Consider the following 17,996-nt stretch of genomic DNA (forward strand, 5'->3'; position numbering starts at 1 on the left):
AGAAGACTGGAGGCTATGTAGCACATTAATGGACCTGGTTTTCAAATATCATATAGATAATCAATAGTATTTGGGAGGAAGGTTCAGGTGTCCATGTACTTTTGGCCATAATGTATTTAGTGGGAAAGCGTTGCAGATCTTTACAAATCCTCTCAGGTGACGGACTCGGCTGTGAGGCAAATTACCTGTTCCCACCTGTTTGATGAACGTCGTCATGGAGACAGAAAAAAAACCTGATTCCAGAGTTTGAAGTTTGATTAATAACCCGGGGGTCTGTTTTAACACCGTTGAACACTCCTCCTCCTCCTGTCTGTCAATCAGCTGACAATCTGCCGCTCGTTGACATTTTCCTCCGCTGTCCCACAGAGGTTTTTTTTTCCTCCTTCCTCTCCTGTTTCATAATCACTACAAGTTTTTTAATCAAATCTAATCAGCTCAGCATGATCGGCACAGTGTGCTGTTATCCTGCCTTATATAAGAAACACTGTCAGTCACACACACACACACACACACACACTGACGGAGCAATTAGCTTGTTGCATTCGTGCAGAAACAAACTCTCCTCATGCAGAATTTGACCTCTCACAACCCTTCACTTTCTTCTTTTTCTTCTGTCGCTTTTCTGGAGTACCACAGTGATGGATGGACACAGTCAGCTGTTGGCGATGCAGTATAGAACAGTTTTTAAATACCTGCAGTACTACAGAATGGTTATGTCACCATAAGACCTGTTACACAGAACTTTACTTGGCAGGTGATTGGATGATCAGTTACCGTCTACCAGGGGTAAACTTCAACCCATCAGACCAATGAACCACAGAGTCCACAACGAGATTAAACAGTTTTAGAACGCTGCAGGGAAAAGTCATATCATCATCATATCCTACGTTCTTTTTTTTTTTTTACCAGTATGGATGTAAAATAGGTTTTAATTGCATTAATATTGGTCTTCAAAAACCTCAAATTAACCCTGAAATTCCACTGGGTGCTTCTTCAAATCCCACCGAGAAGGTTTCTGTCCTCAGCGCGTCTTCTCTGCCCGACGTTGTTTACTTGTGTACGAATAATGTGATTTCTTTCCATATAGATTCATGTAATTGGGACATTTCCCTGGCAAGTACTTAAGTCACCAACAATGGGTGTCCATATATTTTTGGCCACATAGGTTGTATTACCTGCTCTTTAGGAAAGTGCAGGACGAGGACATAGAAGCTCATCATAGTCTGGAGGACTGACATTCAGGACATTTGGGTTTAATATCCAAACATGAGTCTGTCTGTACGGGTTCTGGACCTGACGGCGTCACAACAGAAACAGAGTTACTGAAGCAATAGCAGGAGAGGAGCTGTAGTGACACCCCGTGCAGAGGAAAGGAGGGAAGCATGGTGGTCGCTCACATACGATTTATGACCTCATTGTTGGCTGTTGACACGCAGCCCACGCCCTCTTCAATTAGGAGCCACTCAGCTGGAAAAAGAGGAGGGAGGGAGGAAGAGATAGGGAGAAAGTAAAAGGACGAGGACGAAGAGGGGGTGGGGGGGGTCTCTAGCAGTGAGCGAGCGAGATGAAGGTCCCCAGGGCCGTCCCCACGTCCCTTGCCATATGTTTTCACTTAGTCAATCATGTCAACACTTGTGGAACAATCTGCCGGTGACGACCCGGCGTCGGGCGCGCTCGCCTTGACACTTTGCATCCGCCATCAGTGCTGCCTCATAAACAAGATTTAATTTCCCCTTTCATCTATTCAAATTGGCAGCGAGGAACGCGGCGTCATTAAATTGTTTCTTGTTTTTTTTCCTGACCCCACTGGGAGAGAAAGTTTCACCGATTAAAAAAAAACACTCACAGACAGTTTATGTTGAGCAGGAAGGTGAATGGAACTGAGACACATAAACAAAAAAACACACGGCTCATTACAGGTACAATTGCTCATTATTTAATCACTCTAATTACCGGAGCGTCCATCAAATATGTTTTAATCACTGTCCCACTCAACGAAGCAGCAAGATCTTCTAAACAGAACAAAGTGCTGGGTTGCGTCTGGAAATGGGTCGGTCAGTATCAGGGCCAAAGTGGCATTTTTTTAACTGATTTATGTCAGCTGTCACACAGGTATTCAAGCACAGTGCAGCCACCGAAGAAGACACAGTGTGTTCCACTGAGTGTTCCAGTAACCTTACCAAAGAGGCTCAGGGTTATGAGTCAGTTTTTTCATCTGAAACAGATTTCGCAACAACTAGATTAATAAAACGCACCGGACTCAGTGTGCAAGGTTTCTAATGATTTTAATACGATGACAGATTTAAAAAATGCATATAAAAAATTTGGTTTTAGATGTGAGACGTTTGGTCAAGGAACTGAGTTTGGTGACGTATGGCTAATCTACAATGACTGGTCAAATTTGTGGTTAAGTTGCAGTAATTAGACAACATTGTAAAGTCGCCCAGAATGCATGGAGATTGGTTGAATTTGTGTTAATTTATTTAACTTATGTATTCTACGCAAAAGACGAGGGAAATTAACATTCAGTTCATTCAGGTAACTGTTTGAAAGGTAGCTATTAGTAACTGAATTAGTTATGTGGCTAGCAAAGTTTGTGCGTGTCCTTGTATCTACTGTACCAATGCTCTCCTGCTAATAACAATGCTAATGTGCTCATTAGTATGCTAGCTAATCCAGTATGTATTTGTGTATATGTGTTTATATACTTTAACTTATAAGTGTCTTTGAGTATCATGAGATCTCTTTAAAAATTGTTATTATTATTAGCATGATAGCGTGATAGCATGCCAGCGCTAGCCAGTTACAGCACGAGCATTTGGATTAGCATGTTAATCACAAACCCAGCAGTTTTTGACTGTAGTAAAATGGGCAGAAAAAATAACTGAGTCCTCTTTTGATATGAATAATTTTGCCAGATCAGTGTTCCATGTGCTGAAATGAAGATTATGAGAGAAGACAAATCAAGTGAAGTTAAATGTAAATGAGCTGTACAAGATATACCCTAGAACACATTCTGTAAGATAAGAGGAAGTTATGCAGGCCCAAAGCCAGAGAATAAAACCAGCCTTTGATGTGGGACTTCAGGTTTCAATTATGAGGACATTTCTTAAAAAGATGGAGGCTGTTCCACAACAACTTTAGGTCAGAACACTTCGGAGACCTGGAGGATATTTGAGGTTTTAAAAGGTCTGAGATGTAAGAATGGTCAAGACTGTAGAGTGCCTGAAGAACAAACAGCTCGATGGAAGCCGTTAAAGAGGAACCAGCTCTCTCTTCGAGGTGCCAGAGACTCTAGAGACGTGAACCTGGACCTAAGACCTGGGTAACTTCAAAGACTGATTTTGGAGACTGAATCAAACAATTGAATGAATTTGCTTCTCTTAACGGAGATCAGAATATAAAATAAACCACTGATATGGCTAATAGGTGGTTAAGTTAAGCCCATTCTTATTTCTCTCATTTTTATTTGGGCCTCTTCACACATCGTCCTGTCCTTCTCCTGCAGACACAGCCTCCGTTTTCCCTCCACCGCGTCATAAAAAGTCTTTGGTATCTCACCTAGGCGACGTTCAGAGTCAGCGCTCAGTTTATGTGACGCAATCGTCCCTCCTGAGACCGCAGCCTGAGGGAACAAATTACCCATCTACAGATGACCGCAGGGCTGATGGTGATGTGTTTTTATTTATAGACAGAAAGTGATGAGGAAACAGAGAAAAACACAGAGAGCTCCCAACTAACCCGAGTGAAATGAAGCATGTACACCAGGGAATGATTGACAACACACACACACACACACACACGGGACAAGGACGGAGGACTGCTGTTAGAGGACATTAACATGCAGAGACAGCAAGCTGCAGGTGAGTCCTCAGCACTTGAACAGGTAGAGAGAAAACAGACAGACAGACAGACTGAGTGTTAGATTCCCAGAGGAATCAACCTTCTTAATTACAGCGAGTCTCTGAGAAACTAGTTGGAAAGAAAATAGAACAAATTTGAGCTCAACGTAACCTCTTTGATTAAATTACATTTTTTAACAAACTTATTTAAGTTCTCAACTTCTTACCAGTATTAAATTTTGTTTGTAAAAAGATAAGAAAAGTGTAGGCGATGGTGGACACAACAAACATCTCCAGTTTTCGTAGCCTGGTTCTAGACCTCTGAATTACAGCGCACATCTTATGGTGTAGATCAATTATGAGGTGGTTTCCTGAACAGATTTCCCAATCAGCAGATGGATTTATGAGTAGTTTAGCTTTTGAAATCGTGCTTAAATCACATATTTGATATCATAAAATCTTGCAGTTGGTTTGTTTCCTTTCACACCACAAACGATCCCCAGCAGAGTCTGTTTGAAAGTGGACCAAGATCATCCTTTTCCAGCGATATCAGCCCAAACAAAGTGCACCGAGGGGGGAAACGCTGCCGTGTGATTCAAAAAGGTCTGGTGTTGTTGCTTCTACTGATTGTGTCCATGGCTGGAAAAACCAATGAGCCAGTCAGGCGGAATCACCCTGGGGACATCACATTCTTGTGGCGGGGCCAAAGAAACAGAAAAATCGGTCCAACAGTTTCTGTAACTTTGAAAATCTTGCTTACTTTAAGCCAGGGGTGGGGAACGTCCGGCCTCCGGGCCGTATATTCAATTTTATTTGTATAGCGTCAATTCATAACAGAAGTTATCTCAGGACACTTTTCAAATAGAGCAGGTCTAGACCGAACTCTTTAAAACATTAATTACAGAAACCCAACAGTACCACCATGAGCAAGCACTTTGCGACAAGGGCAAGGAAAAACTGCCTGTTAAAAGGCAGAAAAATTGGACAGATCCTTTGGCTCTAGGTGGGTGGTCGTCTGTCTCGACCAGTTGGGGTGAGAGAGAGAGAGAGAGACAGAGAGAGAGAGAGCGAGAGACAGACAGACAGACAGGTGCACAGCAACAACAGTATTGGCAATGGCAATCTAGCAGGACCATGGCAGGAGGCTCCACCAGGATCGACAAGAACCTGCGAGACGAGAAAGCACAAGAACTCCGGGGAAGAAGTGAAGTTAGTAACATGCATTAATGGGACATGAATGAGTGCAGAAAGAGAGAGGAAGAGAGGAGCTCAGTGCACCATGGGAAATCCCCCGATAGCCTAGGCCTATAGCAGCGTAACTAAGGGATGGTTCAGGACTCACCTGATCCAGCCCTAACTATAAGCTTTATCAAAGAGGAATGTCTTAAGCCTACTCTTGAATGTGGTGAGGGTGTCTGCCTCCCGAACCACAACTGGAAGCTGGTTCCACAGGAGAGGAGCTTGGTAACTGAAGGCTCTGGCTCCTGTTCTACTTTTAGAGACTATAGGAACCACAAGTAGCCCAGCATTCAGAGAACGTAGTGTTCTAGAGGGGTAATAAGGTACTATGAGCTCTTTAAGATATGAAGGGGCCTGACCATGAAGAGCTTTATAGGTGAGGAGGAGGATTTTAAATTCTATTCTACATTTTACAGGGAGCCAATGCAGAGAAGCTAGTACAGGAGAGATGTGATCTCTTTTTCTAGTTCCTGTCAGTACTCGTGCTGCAGCGTTCTGAATTAATTGGAGCGTTTTAATGGACTTATTGGGGCAACCTGATAATAAAGAGTTGCAGTAGTCCAGCCTTGAAGTAACAAATGCATGGATTAGTTTTTCTGCATCTGTCTGTGATAGTATGTGTCTAATTTTTGTAATATTACGTAAATGAAAGAAGGCAGTCCTAGAGGTCTGCTTTATGTGGGAGTTAAATGACAAATCCTGATCAAAGATAACTCCAAGATTCCTGACAGTGGTGCTAGAGGCCAAGTTAATGCCATCTAGAGTAACTATATCTTTAGACAGTGAGTCTCTAAGGTTTTTGGGGCCAAGAACAAGAATTTCATTGAGTTTAACATCAGAAAATTGCAGGTCATCCAGGATTTTATGTCCTTAAGACATGTTTGTAATTTAGATAATTGATTAATTTCATCGATGATAGATATAACTGCTTATCATCTGCATAACAGTGAAAAGTTAATGGAGTGATTCCTAATAATGTTGCCTAAAGGGAGCATATATAAAGTAAATAGTATTGGTCCAAGTACAGAACCTTGTGGAACTCCATGACTAACTGTAATATTTATTGAAGATTCATCGTTAACATGTACAAACTGCGAGCGATCTGATAAATATGACTTAAACCAGCTTAGTGCGGTTCCTTTAATGCCAATTTGATGCTCAAGTCTCTGTAAAAGAATATTATGGTCAATGGTGTCAAATGCAGCACTAAGATCTAATAATACAAGTACAGAGACAAGTCCATTGTCAGAAGCAGTCAGAAGGTCATTATTAACTTTAACCAGAGCTGTCTCTGTGCTATGATGAACTCTAAATCTGACTGAAAATCCTCAAATAAACTATTGTTATGTAGAAAGTCACACAACTCTTTGGCGACTACTTTCTCCAGAATCTTAGAGAGGAAGGGGAGGTTAGAGATTGGTCTATAGTTGGCTAAAACCCCTGGGTCAAGAGTGGGCTTTTTTAAGAAGGGGTTTAATTACAGCTACTTTAAAGGACTGTGGTACATATCCTGATAATAAAGAGAGATTAATCATATCCAGTAAAGAAGTGCCAATTAAGGGAACAACTTCTTTAAGCAGCCTAGTAGGGATCGGGTCTAATAGAAAGGTTGATGGCTTCGATGAAGAAATTATTGAAGTTAACTGATGAAGATCGATAGCAGAAAAACAGTCTAAATATATATCTAAGTTTACATTGACAGAAGTCCCTGAACTTGGAGAGCCACTGATAACTGTTGATGGCAGTTGGTGATTAATTTTCTCTCTAATAGTAATAATTTTATTATAGAAGAAGCTCATGAAGTCATTGCTACTTAAGTTTATGGGGATATGTGGCTCAATAGAGCTGTGGCTCTCTGTCAGCCTGGCTACAGTGCTAAACTTGATAAAAACTCTGAGAATTCAGATATAAAATCAGAGTACGGTCCAGGAGCGCGGTACACTATAACAAATAGAACTGGCTGCAGTGTTTTCCAGGATGGGTGAGAAAGACTAAGAACAAGGCTTTCAAATGAATTATAATTTAGTTTAGGTTTAGGGTCCATTAAAACGCTCGAATCATATATGGCTGCTACTCCACCTCCTCGGCCAGTGCCTCGAGGAATGTGAGTATTAATATGACTGGGGGGGGTGGATTCATTTAGGCTAACATACTCCTCGTGGAACAACCAGGTCTCAGTAAGACAAAGTAAATCAATATCATAATCTGATATTAATTCATTCACTAAAACAGCTTTAGAGGACAGAGACCTGATATTTAACAGTCCACATTTCATTCTCTTATTTTGTGCTACTGAGGAGTTAGTTTTAATTTTTATTACATTTTTATGTTGAACTCCTCTTGTTTTTATTTCTTTAAATAATTTAGGTGGTCGGGGGGACAGACACAGTCTCTATGGGGTTTTGGGTGGGTGACTGTTCTAAAGAAAGCGCAGAGAAGTGTGTAAGACAGCAGCTCTGCTTCCTGGTCCTAACTCAGGACTGTCAGGTTTTAGAAATAAACTTCGCCATATTTCTAGATAAGAGAGCCGCTCCATCCAAAGTGGGATGGATGCCGTCTCTCCTAATCAGACCAGGTTTTCCCCAAAAAGGCTTCCAGTTATCAATGAAGCCCACATCGTTTGAGACGCCACCTCGACAGCCAGCGGTGGAATGACGACATGCGGCTATACATGTCATCACTGGTCACATTGGGGAGGGGTCCAGAGAAAACTACGGAGTCCGACATTGTTTTAGCATAATTACACACCGACTCCACATTAATCTTAGTGACCTCCGATTGGTGTAAACGGGTGTCATTACCGCCGACGTGGATAACAATCTTACTGTATTTACGATTATCTTTAGCCAGCAGTTCTAAATTTGATTCAATGTCGCCCGCTCTGGCCCCAGGGATACATTTAACTATGGCCGCTGGCTTCGCTAACTTCATGTTTCTGACTTGGAGCTGCCAATAACCAGAGTTGGTTCCTCAGCGGGTGTATCGCTGAGTGGGGAAAATGTATTAGAAACATGAATGGGTTGGTGGTGAACTAACTATAGCGGCTAAAGATATCTCCGTGGTGCGGTACCGTTCCTCTAACTCACTAAGCCTCGCCTCCAGCGCAGTAAATAAACTACATTTAACACAAGAACCATTATCTTTAAAGGAGGCAGAGGAATAACTGAACATCTGACACACTGAGCAGGACAGAGGAGAGGGAGAGGAAGAAGCCATAGCTAACCGCTAATGTTACTGAAGCTAGCGTGTATGAAAAACTTTGAAAATTGCGAAAAGTCGCTAAAAGAAGGAGTAACCCCGAGTGCTTAGGTAGAACTAGTCTACGTTTAAATGTTAAGCGGGAAAATAACCGCTGTAACGAGTAAAACTAATGTATATTTAGCGTTCACTGACAGAGCTACAGCACCAAACAGTGTACACAGAGCAGGAAGGAAACCGGGAATGAGTCAGTACGCTTACCGTAACACGTCCTGTATATGGCCCGCGAGACCATTTCAAATGGCCCGCAATGCAATACAATTTTTATATTTTATATCTTCATTTATGCATATATGAATAAATAAAAATCAGGGGAAAAAATTACCAGCCATTAGTTTTCTGAGAAAAAACAGACGTTGTCCGAGTCAATGTCAGGGTCAGTGAATACAGCATGCGATGTACGTGTCATTGGCATTGGGCGGAGTGATTGACACATGACAAGTGATGCATCATGGCGACTGTCAAGAAAAGGAAGTTGGATGCAGAATGCCGCGTATTCCAGGAAAAATGGACAAATGACTTTTTCTTTGTTGAAGTGAAAGGCAAGCCAGTTTGCCTAGTTTGTGGCGAGGCGCTGAAAAAGGCAAATGTCGAGCGCCACTACAGCTCGAAACATGCTAAACTCGACGAGTTGAGAGGACAAATGCGTTTGGATAAAATGAACGCTCTTAGTCGGAGTTTGGGTGCCCAACAAGCAGCTTTCACGCGGCCTACAAAAGCCTGATGTTACAACTGAATATGCTGGTGAGTGTGCAAAACTCATCCAGGCATTTGATGAGAGGTTTCATGATGTGAAAAATATACATAAGGAACTTGACATGTTTGCGACGCCATTTAATGTGCAACCATCTGATGTGCCAGACAACCTCCAAATGGAAATAATTGAGCTGCAAAGCAACAACGAGCTCAAAGCCATGTACAACAACCTCTCTCTGCTGGACTTTTACAAACTGTATGTTCGTGCTGAGGAGTTTCCCATCCTGAGGAGACATGCCCTGAAGTTTGCATCTCTGTTTGGGACAACGTATAGCTGTGAACAGTTCTTTTCAAAACTGACTCTTGCAAAGACTCGCTTCCGCTCAGCTGACATCAGACGCCTCGCTAAAGAAAAACAGTTCCAGCCATCGCATTAGGTGAGTCTAGAAATGCAGCACTCATGAGGCTTAGTAACACAGCGGTTATAGACTTTTTTCGTCTTTTTTTCATCCCTAGTTATGTGTTCATAATAGTATGGTCCTCGGAGGACTTTATAAAAACTGAAATGGCCCTTGATATGAAAAAGGTTCCCCACCCCTGCTTTAAGCCTATTTACTTGGTGCCCATGTTAACAGGTTAAAACAGGAATACTGCATTCTCAGCAAAAATAGACATAAAATGATCCGATCATAGTCATATCGACATTATACCAACAACATATACACCTTTCACTACAGTTTCTGTAGAATATGACAAAGACATGGAAAAAAAAAAATTAAAAGCTCTCTAACTTTTTTGTGGATACACTGTAAAAAAATCTCTACATTTATGGAAAATCAAGAAAAATCAAATAATAACAGCACTCTTCTGTAAATTTAAGCCTGATTATTTGTAAAGCATTTGTAAAGCAGCATTTGCCTGTATTCATAGGTCATTTAATTGTTTTTAGTGTAAATACATTTCATTAAACATAAAATAGCCCACAAACTATATATATATATATATATATGTCTAAGTCAGTTATTTTACAGTATTTCTTGGCTTTTATTTTAAGGTATTTATCAAAGGCAAACATTGCCAGCTCCGTGTGGTCACTACAGGCGTGCGACCCTCAGCATTCCCATTTGATACCACAAAGACACAGAGATGCAACCTAGAGGAGGTTTAGAAGAGGTAAAAACACACTTTGATTCTTTTCTTTCATACACAAATCCAAAAACTGCTCCACTGGAGCCACAAAAAGCTGAAGTCATCACACAGAGAAACTGCCTTTGAGAATAAAATAAAGAAACAACAGACTGAACAGTTTTGTGATAGAACTGAAGAATGTTAAAATCCATCTTCAGGCTCAGTTTCAGCAGCGAGTCAGCACTTCACTGCTGCCATCTAACTCTGATAATCCTCACTTCCCCATTCATCTGACCTCCGCCCTCCGCTGTAACAACAATCTCAGAGGAAGAAAGGACTGGGCCGAGATCCGTCTCTGTGTTAATCTGATTATAACCTCTCTGACATTCAGATAATCAGATTAAAGACTTTACACAGCTACACTCGCACTTTCTGTTTAATCTGGTTCAAATCGAATTATTAGCTAGTGTGTGTGTAAATGAGCTGACTGCTGGGGTCAGGAGTTTAAACATATAAACTACTGATGAAATTGAATTAAACTTTGAACAGACTGTAAGTCAAATTTGAAAGAATTTGGAATATTAATAGTGAATTAACATGATATTAACACATGAAAGCAGAGCAGAGAGAGCAGATAATCGCTTCCACATTGAGAGAGATCGTATCTGGAGTCACAGTCACAAGTTCCTCTGATGTTCCATCTCTTTAAGATTTAAGCCCGTGTTTTGTTTTAAAGAGAAGAGGAAGATGATGGAGAGAGTCGGTCAGGAGTGTTACGACTCTCGTTACGGAAAGAATCCAAATCCCAGGGTTCTTGCATGTCCCGGAAAACATGAAAAACCTGGAATTATTTTGAAATTTAACACCAGAATCCACTTCCTGTGAGCACATTAAAACACAGAGAAGCTACATAAACTCCAAATTTCTGCTACATAAACTCCAAATTCCAGATAAAACTGGAACTGTTCACTAGGAATGCAACAAGTAACGTGGTCGCAAGCAGGCGCTTTGCTTTAAAGGGTCACATGCAAAGTATTGTGGGAACCACTGCTGGAACAACCAGGTTCTTGGGTTTGCAGGAAATTCTGTGAAAAATATTACATAAACAATTGAGTTGGGTTGAATGCAGCAATATTCTCCTAAGAGAAAATGATGAACCCCACCTTATCATAAATTCGAGGGGTGTGGTCGATTGTTTGTTATTAGCTCCAAGCTAAACTGTATCATGTCCAATTTGAGCCAATGAACACAGCGGCACTCAATGTCTTTTCTTTTCGATTTTAACCCAATTCCCAGCTTTGACAACTTTGTTCACAGGAATCTTTTAACAGATTATCCTGGACGGGCCCCCATTTATGTTACAAGGACTCAAGGACCTAAAACTGAAATAAAGAAAAGTTGAAATAAAAGCCTCACTAGATAAAAATTCTCTCTTACCAAAGAAAGGAGAAAAAGTAAGGCAACTTAGGTTAACTGAGATCAGTGGACTGAGACTATTTGTTTAGGCCACAAATTACATAATATATAATAAATACTCCAAAACATATAATAATCTAAAAGTTTTAAATCTTCATAATGAATCAGTTCTGTTTTCAACTCGACCTGATGAACATCTAACAAGATCTGGACCTGCAAGTCCATGCAAGGACCGGCAGGGCTTCCAGAGCAGAGCTGAGAATAAAAACCTGAAGAGCGACTTTATCTGCTGTTTAACAGGCGCTCTAACACACTGCCGCTGTGTTCGATAAAGTTATTTCCAGGTGTTTGTGGTTCAGGAGATCTTCTGGGAAAACAGATTTCATCCTGCTGAGAGGAGGAGAGCAGCCAGAGGTTGGACTGGACCACTCAATAACACCCTCTCTCTCTCTCTCTCTCACACTCACACACACACACACACACACACACACACACACAGTTGACTAATAGTGCTGATTAGGCTTAATAATTAATGAGCAATCCAACCTGCTGCTGCTGGAGTCCGTCCATCCGTTGATGTTTTTCTCTCTTTTCTGTCCACAGACACTTTTTCAGCCTCCTTCACCCCCCGAGGGCTTTAAAGACACACTCTCCCTGATTTTCTTACATAATCTCAGATTTCTACATCTCCCAGGTTAAAAACCAAATCTGTTTCCACAACTTTTACTATCTGTGCTTATTTATCCACTAAAACATGTATAAAGTTCAGTTGGTTTTTTTCTGCTGCAGGCAGAATCACAGACCTGCTGACCTACGGAGCTTCACTAGATTATCAGGTTTGTTTCAGTGCAACTTTATTGATACTTGCAGGCACAAAACTGCACATTTTTACACAAATATACAAGCTATTACCTTTATATACAGCAGAGAGAGTAACATCCAGCCAGCAGTGTGGGAGAAATCAATAGTCTCAATACAGATACAGGTATATTTAAAATGTATGAGTTCAGGGAGACAGAGAGAGGGCGAGAAATAGAAGCAATTAGATGTACTGTAAAAATCTGAAAGTTTCATGTAAACAGCTGGAGGTTAAGACCATAATTATTAAAGGTCCAGTATGTAACATTTAGGAGGATCTATTGGCAGATATGGCATATAATATTCATAGGTATGTTTTCATTAATGCATAATCACCTGAAAATAAGAATAGCTGTGTTCTTGTTACCCTAAACCTTGAAGTCTTGAAGTCACTGTGGTTTTCAGTAACGGGGGGGTCACACACTACAAGATCTTTCACAAGGAAAGAGTCTGACTGGTCTCCAAACTATGTTTCATCAGGAGTCATCACAAAGGGCAACCATTTACAGCTTATAATGATCCTGATCGGCCAGCTTTGTAATCAATACATAGATTATTAAAGTATCAATCAGACTAATGTAGCCCTGTATAAAAATCATGTAAATTACAGAGCATAAAAATAATCTAACAGTACAATAACATGCTGTATTAAAAAAAGTTCATAAATAAATAGAGTTCATAATATTTAAAAATGGTTCAAATGTGTGCCGGTTAAAAGCATAAATATAATATGTAAAGTTTAATAAATAAGACTATTTACAGTTAAGAGATAAATTCATAAAAAGTTCTTTAAGTTCATTAAGTCTGTTAAAATATCTGTGATCCGAGAGAAAAGAAGAGAGGAAGAACATGTGTAATCTAACCTGTTACCTGTCACATGTCAATCATTTCATTCCTGTTTTGCCGTAAAGTGTCCGAGTAAGGAGCACAAGGAGCGGGATTAGTGGCGTGGGGGAGTAGTGAGCACGCTATCGACCAGAGAGCTAAGAGAGGAGGCATCGTGGTGTGGGGAGCATTTAAGTTTTATCGTGGAGGTCGACTACTCGTGGTCCTCATATGAACTTCTGTGTGACCTGCAAGAGGTGAATATGATGTGTATGCCTGTATTTTGTGCTATATCTAACTTATAGTTTAAAGAAACTGGATGTGTAACGTGGTTAGCGACGTGCTAGCGGTAGCATTCGGTGCTAATGTGCCTGTATATCGTAGCTGTAGCATTGTGATATTTCTGAAGCTAAAGCAAGCTAATGCTAATTCGACATGAGATAGTGTTTGATATTGTGGATATTGATAATATGCTTTAAGGAGACGGAGGTTGGAGGGAGAGACGGGTTTCCAACCGATGGCCCTGCTGTTCTACTAACCAACCACCTGGATTGGTGAGTACTAACATACACCTGCACGTAATTTTATTTTGTGCTCAGCTCTGAGTGAAGCGGCCATTATAGATTTCAGGCCCCACCGCACACAAGCTTCAATAAACAGGCCTGCAACGGGTTAAAATCTCATTTAAAGTGTGTTTCATATGAATGTGTGTGGGCCCACAGGTAACATATTGAGTTTTGAGTTGGTCTAAATTAAAGAATACTGTTTTGAAGGTAATTTAAAGATTCTGAGAAGGATTAAATATTATTTATTTTAAATTATATAAAACAAAAGGTTTTCTTTTGAAAGGTAGTGTTTTGCTTGTAACAAAAGTATTAAAAAGGTACTGAAGGTATTTTATTTCAAGAGTATCTACCAAAAAGGTTTTTCTTTTTAAGTTAAAGAAAAGGTGTGAAACCAAAAAGAAACTGAACTTTATTTTGAAAATCTCTTTATGTACATTTGGGTAATTCTGTGCAATTTCATTTTATCATTTTATTTTATACTAAAAATACATTCAATGCATTTTATTTTGTGAATAAATACCTGTGAAGGGATTATTGCATTTAAAGAACAGTTGTGGTGCCAAAATAAAATGTTCACTGTTCTGAAATCCCTTTGACTACAGTCACGATCGTGGTCTCTTCTGAAAGGGAACTCTTTGAAGTTCACTTTGAAGTTGACTTCAGAAAGTCAGAATTAGAGATAGTGAGTGATACTGAAACAAGATTACAAGGGCACAAACATGGTAAACATGTTCTTTTTTTTGTTCTGTTTTGCACACACTGTTGTTGCAGTGATGTTGCATCGTGAGGCTTTAAGCTGTTAACTGACCTGTACTTTATGAAGGCGCAGTGAGGATTCTGCTGGATGGCGGCCAAGTGCACCTGCACCTTTTGACTTCATTAGAATCCTGTATGTCTTCTAACATATGTTGTATTTGTATTTTTAGATTTGAGATTAGTTTTTATGTGTGTAAATGAACGATTCCCATTATCAGTCCCTCACGGGGAGGTGAACGAGTGTGCAATGTTCCTGGTGACTAATTTCGCAGTTGATTTAACAAAATGTAAAATTTAGACAAGTCTAAAAGTAATTAAACACACTGAAAACTGTCAATATTCAGGACTAAAGTTAAAGACTTACACACACACACACACACACACACACACACACACACACACACACATCCAACCAGGCTTTATAAGTTACTCTGTTAGATGCCTGCTACATCCTGTTACACTCATTGGACATGGGGCAGTTTGTTACATTAGATTGAAATGTCAGTAAACACACAGATGCTACTGAAATGAGAAACATGGACGATAACTTTCTGCCGAGAAAGATTGTTAAGAAAATGAAGATGCTGTTCATGTTATTAGATCAACTTTGTGCCAACGACGCCTCGAATGATCGTGATGGATAACCTGATACATGATGCCATAAGTTTAGGAGTTTTTATTTTATATTTTTCCACCGCTGGTTTCATCACTTTATGATGTGAATCACAAAACATAGATGACGGCATTGGCGCTGATGTTAAGTCACAGAGGATAATGTTACAGCTTTCAGGGAACAAGTAAGCTAACGCTACATTAGCTAACTGTCAGTCAGCATATACAGCGAGGCTGACAGCTGCTTTATAATGTGATTGCTGGTTTCTCAGTGCTTAATGTCATCCTAAGTTCCCAGACTCTGGGTACCACCCTGCTCTCTCCCCTGGATAGAGCCATCTCTAACCTCACATTAGTTGTGTGAGGTTAGATGGTAGAGAGTGAAAGCTGCTTGAATCTCAAAGCAGACCACAGTAACCAAATGTTATGATATAACTTCTGAAGTGGGACAAAAGGGACTCTTAAAACCAGTGGTGGCGTGTAGGGGCCGCACGGCCAGGGGTGGCTGCTGCATAAACACACAGTCAACCATGGTTGTACATTAATAAGATATAATAACTGGTTTAACCGGTTAGTATTTCTGGTGATGACTAACGAGATGAGTCTACTAATTGCACACATCCCTAATTGAATTGGACTATCTAGCTATCTTTCTATCTATTGAGGAAGTCAATCAGTTTTATATATATGTTATATTGACAGGACAGTAGAGACAGATAGGAGAGGCAGGGGAGAGAAGGGGGATGACATGCAGCAAAATGGCCTCAGGCCGCTGCGGTAAAGACGCGACATGTGTTACACACTCAGTCAGTGAGCTACTGGGACACCTGCAATTTTCATTTTAAATATAGAACATTCAACCCTCATGTAGGGTTGGATGGATCTGCCAAACTCACCAGCACACGGTCTGTAAGCTCTCAGGGGGTCTGAGCAGCGTGAACGGCTGGAAAGACATGCTGCTGCGGTGAGGACAGGAGGACGTATATGCAGCTTACACACCAGACAACAAGCGATGCAGCAAAGATCCCGTCAGATCCTAAATCGATGCTGGATTGTGTTTAGTACCAGCTACTTGGTTGGCTAATGAGAGTCAAAAGCTTTGTCACTCAAAGGTCAGTCTCCACGGAGCTCCGAACCAATCTGCCCCGAGGCTTTAATTGGGAGCAGTGGGGCGAGCGATGTTTAACAGCAGCTGCACTAACTCCCATCCAGCTGTTTTACACCTTTATTTCTCCTGAGAGGACTGCTGCCGACCTGCACGCCGCTAACAGTCGTACAACACGAGTCAAATGCCAGCCGCTAGAAACATGAATATATCAGCAAAATATACTATGTAATACTATGTAATACACTATGATATAGTATCACATGGTGTCTCTCTCCCTCTGCCAGTGTTGCCTCTCTGTGGTTATAATTAAGGATTTATTTCCACCAAACCAGAGTTGGTGATTGTTGGAAACACTAACAGAGACGCTTTTAATGAGTTTTATTCTGTTTCTGTTCACTTTAATGAAGTTCTGATGATCTGAAGGTAAAATGAGTGTTTCTGTCTCTGGAGTCTGGTGGAGAGTGATAGTGATATTACGGCTGTTTGTGGTTAAACTAAAGGTCTATCTCTGTAGGGATCCTTTCCATAATGCTGTCAGACACTGACAATAACAACCTGAGTCTGTCAGTGGAACAACAACGGACTTCGATGGGAACATTTGTCCCCAAGGATTAGCGTTAGCTTATGTTCTGGCCATTGCAGCTCTTTTCACAAATCTTTTCTCATCTAACTCAGTGTTCACTCAGAGTTAATGATTTATTTGAACCAAGTCAGTGTTCAGGATTTTTGGAAAGACTAACAAAGTTCGGTGAGTTTTATTTTATTTGTTTCCCATTGTTTTGGTCTGAGATACTGGTGCTCTAGTGTGCAATCCAGTGCGAGTGAATTATGTAGGGTGTAACATGTTATCATGTGAGCATAGCATGAAGCTAAAGTTAGCATAATTACATCAAGTAGCTATGATTTGTTCCCGTTATGAGGGATGGATGGAAGATTACGAAAAGTCGGTATGAGGTCTAAACAGTGGATGGTAACAATGTGGCTTCAGACTGGATCAACAGTCAATGTATGACAGCTTCTGGCAGACAACCACAGCGCTGACGCAGGCACAAAGGGGATATGACGCCACTGACAGGCGACCGGTGAAACATTATCTGAATAAAATGACAGATTTGACCCACCACATGTGAGTAAGGTCACATGAAAACAAGATGTCATCCATACAGGCAGAAACAGGGTCAACCCTGCCCTGTGTGTCTTAGTTTAGAAGCTTAGTTCTCTGATAACCACCTTCACCCTGTCAGCAGCCTTCTGAAGAGATGTTAAGAGGAACTCTTTGTTAAGATAAGATCCTTTGTTATTGGCCCTTCGTCTGCAGGCTCAAAGTACTTTTTTTTCTTGTTATCACTCGACTCAGAGATTCCTGAACATTTCTTAAGGTGAAATTCGAAACAGAACTGCAGCCACCCGAGGTCCTCGCTCATTGAGCATGGATTGTGAAAAGTCTACTGCTGTGTGAAATTTTAATTTACGCTGTGAAAGTTACAAAAGCTTCCTTTTAAAATCCTCCACTGAAAAGCACTTGGCCTTCTCGCTGCAGTTCAAGATTCATCCGCCGTTTGAGAGGAAATGAAGAGAGCTGTGGTGTTTGCAGCGTTCACTCTGTGTCTCCATGATTACTACTCTGAAGAACACTTGAGACTTGAAACAAGGCCACACCAACAGAGAGAAAACCTCCAAACGCAGAGAGAG

The sequence above is a fragment of the Dicentrarchus labrax genome, unplaced genomic scaffold, assembly GCF_905237075.1.
Source record: "Dicentrarchus labrax unplaced genomic scaffold, dlabrax2021, whole genome shotgun sequence".
Lineage (NCBI taxonomy): Eukaryota > Metazoa > Chordata > Actinopteri > Moronidae > Dicentrarchus > Dicentrarchus labrax.